General features: G+C 35.4%; 1 pseudogene; it reads left to right on the forward strand.

Annotated features, from left to right (window-relative positions):
- The first annotated feature begins 1,293 nt into the window (after positions 1 to 1,293).
- On the forward strand, positions 1,294 to 1,740 carry LOC100948152 (annotated as a pseudogene).
- The last annotated feature ends 5,048 nt before the right edge of the window (positions 1,741 to 6,788 follow it).

The raw sequence follows: 6,788 nt of genomic DNA on the forward strand, positions 1-6,788 counted from the left end.
CTTTCAATAAATTAGACATTTTACCAATTAGAAGATCCATTCTTCTACATCTACATTCTCCTTGTAAAGTACTTTCAAATAACTGTTATTTGCCTTCTCAAGTTAATTGAATAATTATATTATCTAACGAATTTTGCAGCAGGATATTTTCATAACTGAAGAATATCGAGTATATGATAAATGAAAACTGTGACTTACCATGTTTAATATACTTTATTTCCAAAACTTAAAAACTTTTTACTAATTTATTGCTTAATTCATGGGAAAAATGATATGGCTAACAGACCCATCTATTTTGATGATGTTTATTTGGCTTTACATTCCCATACACGTAAACAGGAGGGTGTAATGTCAATCATTCTCTGTGTTGAAAATCTTCAAGAATGAAAGACATACTGTTTTGGAGTTACACTTGCTATTGGAACCATCATTTCCCCCAAATGATAGCTTTTATAAAGAACAATAACTGAAGTGTTTATATGTAATTAGTTTATTTTTCTTCCTTCTATCCATCCTTTCCTGTCCTGTTAGGCGGTTTTCATAAATTAAAGTGATTTCCACATTGAATTTTTTTATTCTTCACAAAAATAAAGTTATCAAAATATTGCAAAAATAAAGAGAGATTAGAATAAAGCTAATGGAGTGAAATGTTAAGGTAAGGTGACTCTGAATGAAGGGTAGAGGGTAATTCATTGACCTAATCTTTATTCGGATCTCAGCAGAGCTTGGTGAGCTCTACTTACTAGTTTACAAGCGCCAGATCCGGCTGAGACACGGAAGCCCCAACCCCTCCTTCTTCGCTTTTCTCCTCCCCCTCAACCATCGTGAGACTCACCCTGCCCTTGGCTGCGCTGCAACATGTTGTCAACACAGCTTCAATGACCTCACAGAGCTAGATCTCCGCTGGTCCCAGGCGCCCCAATGTGAGCAGCAGGGACGAGTGGCTGGGGCAGCCTGTTCAGAGCAAGAGCAGAGACGTCTCCCAGCGGCTGTGTCTCTGGGAAGCACAGCCTCTGGGCAGCGCGGACTGCGGGCAGTGGTTTCCAGCTCCGGACAGCGTTGGGACGGTGGCAGCCACAGCGGCTTATCAGGTGTAGTGGAGCGCCAGACTTCCCTTTTCTTTGGTCCCTCTCACCGCCCCAGTCCACTTTCCACTACAGCCCCCTCGACCTCGGAGCCGCCTTTGCCAGACCCAGCTTCTGGCTGCTCCTCCCATCCTGGATTCTCCACCGGCTCCTCCTCTACCAGGCCCAAAGCCCTGAGCCCAAGATTAACTGCCACTTATTGCAGACCATGGCTTTAAAGCGCATCTACAAGGAACTTCTCGACCTGGCACTGGATCCCCTGCCCCAGTGTTCAGCAGGGCCGGTGGGGGACAATATGCTCCAATGGCAGGCGACCATAATGGGGCCCAAAGACAGCCCCTACCAAGGAGGGGTCTTCTTCCTAACCATCCAGTTTCCATCCAGTTACCCCTTTAAACCACCCAAGATCACATTCACCACCTGAATTTACCATCCAAATATTAACAGTTTAAAAGGAAGCATCTGTCTGGACATCCTTAGATCTGGGTGGTCGCCAGCATTGACAGTTTCCAAAGTGTTGTTATCCATCTGTTCCCTCTTGTGTGACCCCAGCCCAGACTATCCTTTGGTTCCTGAGATTGCGAAGATCTACAGAAAGGATAGGAGAAAGTATGACTGAATAGCTAGAAAATGGACTCAGAAATATTCCATGTGACTTCAAAATAAAAAATACCACCACCATAATGATAAAGTAGCAGTTTAATTAATTGTTTGTCTTTAGATTAACTTTCTGTTAAGCTACGTCTCCCCCATCCTTCTAAGGGCACACATTGTACATCTTTCATAGCAGGGTGTGGGGGTGATGGAGATGGATGGGGGAAGGAAGGGTGTGTGGGCTTGGTGAGGGTGGGCTCAATGGATAGTGGGCTAGGGAGGAGTATGAGACAAAGACCAGTTTTAATCTAGTTTTGATTAAAATATTTCTTTATTAATTTACGATTGGATAACAGCAAGAAAAAGGATATGATGGCTGCAGAATGAGAAAAGAAAGCAGTTCCACCAACTAGAGGAAAATAGGAAAATCTAGGTGAAAATTACATATCTGAAGCACCTGCATCTTCAGATGTTTTGATTTTGAGCAAGGATAATTATAACCCATATTCTCTACTTTGAGGTCTAAGTTTAACTGACTGAAAATTAAGTGGATTAAGAATTTTTGTAAAATATAATGTGTTTTGTTCCCAGCTTTCTGCACCTTTCAATTCTTCAGCCATTACCATTTTGCCTTTTTGGCTTCTCTCCCAGTCTCTGGTTTAAGTTGTATGTGGCTTCTCTGGACATACCTGCTACCACTAATTTCTCTTATGTTTCTAAAGAATCACGTAAGAGCTGAGATTTTATATAGCTTGCATGACTAGAAGTCAGACTATCACACTTTGATAGAATGACAAGGATTCTTGGGTTAGAGAAAAAGATCTTTATTAGTCATAGCCCAGAAGGCAACATGAGCTCCTGACATCAGTTTTCCTTGTCCTCCAAGTCTTAAGGGGGAGATGTGTAGAAGACCAGGTGGGGACTTCACACCCAATGGTTTGGGGTCACATCTGAGCAAACTTAACCTTATAAACTCCCCAATCCTTTGTCCTAGAGAAAGACAGTCAGTAAACAAATCTGGTCAGCAAACAAATCTGCTTTCTGCCCTGGACCAACCTCTATCTTCCAAGGCTATTTGCTATACAAACATATCTCAATAAAGATTTTTTTGAAAGATAATAGATTCAATATGAAACTGAATTTTTAATAATTCCCTTTTATTCACTTAAACCCAATTTTGCATTTATTGTTTACAATCTCACAAAAAAAACTTTATTAAATAAATATTAGTATGTCATTAAGAAAAAAAATTATTAAAAAGAGATCTTTGAAATGATAGTTCAGGATAAATGCTGTCACAAGATGTGTACAAACCCCATGAGGAATCACACCCTGGAAGTTGTAACTTCTTGGATCTATCTGGTTATATAGGTAAAATTTAGTTTTATAAAAATGCTTGTGTATATGGAAAAGCCCACTTTCTTCTTTAAAACTTGAGCATTCATGGATGATTAGCCAGTGTAATAAGCAGATTACTACTACTACTACATTTAAAATAATTTATAGGTTAACTGCATTATCGAATCTTACTAGGCTGAAGATCATTTTTAAAGTTTTAGTTGTCTGCCACTAAATTTATTCCTTAAATTAAAAAAAAAGAGGATAATAAGTTTTCAACGGAAAACATATACTTAGTTTCTTATTGTTTTTATGCATATTTAAAATAATTTTTTGGGTATTGACAATGTCATTGACATTACATTTTCCATAAATGTCAGATTTTCTCCTACATGAAGCACAGAAGAAAAACAAACATAGAAATAATTATTTCTACGTAAGTACACTAACTTTTAAATTGCATTAATTTCTCACTTGACATAAAAAAATTAGTTTATAACTCAGACTTCCTCTTTTGGAAATGTAAAGTTTAATTTTAGTATTTTACTCTTTTTTAGGGCTGATGGAGAGTGTGTAATTTTGTAAAGATATAAAAATATCAGTTGTTTGAGATTCTTAAAATCTGTATTAGAACAACAATCAACTATATGAAAACCTTTGAATTCTATGTAAAAGTTGTTTCCTTTTCCCTATACATACAAAGAGTGTGCTTCTAATAGAACTTTCTGCAGTGATGGAAATAGCCTATATCTGCACTATCCAATACAGTAGCCGTTAACCACAGATGCTGCTGATTTCTTGAAAGTAATCACTAGGAATTACTGGGAGGAAGAAATTTGTTTCTACTGAGATTTCACTAAAACTCTCAGTATTGCATAAATCACAAACTTAATATTTTTTAACCTTTGTCTTTTAGGTTCTTCATGATACCAACACATTTTTGCAAAATATTTACATTATGATATGTGACTGCAAAAAAATGAAAAAAAAATTAAGTTCATGTCGCTAAAGGTAATTGATTTAATAAAGAGCTATGCTATGAATATGTTGAATATTTGTAGGGAGTTGAAGCATTGGAATTTAAGAAATTCTGATCAAGAAATTCAATAGTCTAGTGTTCCCAAGAAGCTAATAGAAATTTATATTGTAGGGATTATCAATAATTATAATCAGAATAATATAATAAAATCAGATCATCAATAATTATAGCCAGAATTTGCAGAATAAAATAATTTTGCACTGTTGTGATTTTTCCTGCTATGTTCAATATACAGTTACTTACTATATTGTCTTTATTACTTTGCTTCAAATTCCATATATCCAACATAAAACTCAGACCCACCTAATAGTAAACATTTTGGACAAAGCAATGAAATTTAAGCAGTACATTTTGAGACTGTCAAAATAGCGATATTAGGATGATAATTCTATTCCTGGTTAGAACATTTGATGTTATTTTTTATTTAAAATGGTCACTTGGCTGCAATAGGCATTCTTGTACAAATGTCTTTGTTGTAAAGTGATTTTTGGTCGTCTGAATGTATACCTAGTAGAGGAACTGTAGGATTGAATGGTGGGTCTACTTTTAGTTCTTTGAGTATTCTCCAAACTTCTGTCCAAAAAGGTCATATTAGTTTGCATTCCTACCAGCAGTGAAGTGTTCCCTTCTCTCTGCATCCACACCAACATCTGTAGTTTTGGGATTTTGTGATGTGGACTAATCTTACTGGAGTTAGATAATATCTCAAAGTGGTTTTGATTTGCATTTCTCTGATGACTAAAGATGATGAGCATTTTTTTCATGTGTTTATAGGTCATGTGCCTGTCTTCTTCAGAGAAGTTCCTGTATAATTTTTTTACTTACATAGAAATGGGGTTATTTGTTCTTTTCTTATTGATTAGTTAAAGTTCTCTGAGGATTCTACTTATGAGACATTTATCAGAAGCATAACCTGCAAATATCTTCTCCCATTCTGAATGTTGTTTGTTTGCTTTACTTACTGTGCTCTTGGCTATGCAAAAGCTTTTTAGTTTGATCAGATCTCAGTAACATATATTTGGTGTTGCTTCAATTGCCCAGGGGGGAAGTCCTCCTCAGAAAATATTCTCCCAGAACAATTTCTTCAAGTGTTTTTCCTGCACTCTCTTCTAGTATTTTTATGGTTTCATGTCTTAAGTTATGATACTTTATGCAGTGAGAGTCAATTTTTATTTCAATTTTTATTGAAAGATATGGGTCCAGTTTCAACCTTCTACAAGTTGCCAGGTAGTTCACGCAGCACCATTTGTTAATAGGGAATCTTTCTCCGAATTTATGTTTTTGATAGGTTTATCAAAGATCAAATGATGATAAGTAGCTAGGTTCATCTCCTGGTTCTCTATTCTGTTCCATATATCTACCTCTCTATTATTGTGTCAGTATCATACTGTTATATCACTATTGATTTATAGTATACTGTGAAGTTTGGTAGTGTGATTCCTCCTGATTTGTTTTTATTTCTGAGTAATATCTTGTCTATTTGAGATTTTTTTCTGATTACATATAAAATGAAGTACTATTTTTTCCCAGTTTTAAAATATGACAGTGGTAGTTTAATAGGGATTGCATTAAATTTCTATATTGCTTTGGGTAGTATGGATATCTTTAACAATGTTGATTCTTCCCAGAATGGTATTTTTTTCCATTTGTTAACATCTTCAGCTATTTCTTTTCTCAGAGTTTCATAGTTCTCTTTATAAAGATCTTTCATGTCTTTTGTTAGGTAAATTCCCAAATGTTTGTTGCAACCCAATTCATAATTGCAAAGTAATGGAACCGGCCCAAGTGTCCATTGACCCATGAATGGATTAACAAATTGTGGTATATGTATACCATGGGATATTATGCAGACATAAAAAAGATGGAGATTTTACCACTTTTGTGTTTACATTATTGGAGCTGGATCATATTTTTCTTAGTAAAGTATCTCAAGAATAGGAAAAAAATACCCAATGTACTCATTACTATTATGAAACCAATATATAATTACCCACACTTTCAGATGTAAGATAAAAGACAATTATAGCCCAGAAAGGAAAGAAGAGGAGGGAAGAGGAGTGGATGGGGGGAACAGGTGGAAGGAGAGTAATCAGTAGGACATCACCTATTGTGCATATTGCAAGTGTACATGTCATATATATTAATAGTAGAGTATAAATGTCTAAACACAACAATTAAAGAACTGAAGTGAATGATGTGTTAACGTGTTTAATGTAAACATTCAAATAGTACATAAAATCAGCACATTGTACCCTATAAATGCTATAATGTACAAAGTTATAATCTAATAAAATAAAAAAGTTAAACACCAAAAAAAATAAAAATTAAAAAATTAAAAAATGGTTACTTGAATCTTAGTTTGTTGGTCTCTACTCACTGGTTCCCCAATTTCAGTGAAATCAATTATGAAATGTCAAAATTTATACTCAGATTAGGGGAAGGGAATTTTGCTAGCATTTTCAGAACTAGAATAACTGAGCTGATTTTGAGAAAAGGGTCTACCATATGTATCAAAAGATGCTGCTTTCCCCTGGTAAAAATTACTAACAATAACTCTTTGAATGAAAGCAAAAAATGTAAAATTAAGAACTTTCAGAAGGCAATCAAGGGCATCCATATAGGGTCAGAAGAGATTAAACTTTCACTTTTTGCAGATGATATGATAGTATATCTGGAAAACACCAGGGATTCTACTACAAAACTCCTAGAAGTGATCAAGGAATACAGCAGCA

The sequence above is a fragment of the Otolemur garnettii genome, unplaced genomic scaffold (assembly GCF_000181295.1).
Source record: "Otolemur garnettii isolate 467f Iridium unplaced genomic scaffold, OtoGar3 scaffold00186, whole genome shotgun sequence".
Classification (NCBI taxonomy): domain Eukaryota; kingdom Metazoa; phylum Chordata; class Mammalia; order Primates; family Galagidae; genus Otolemur; species Otolemur garnettii.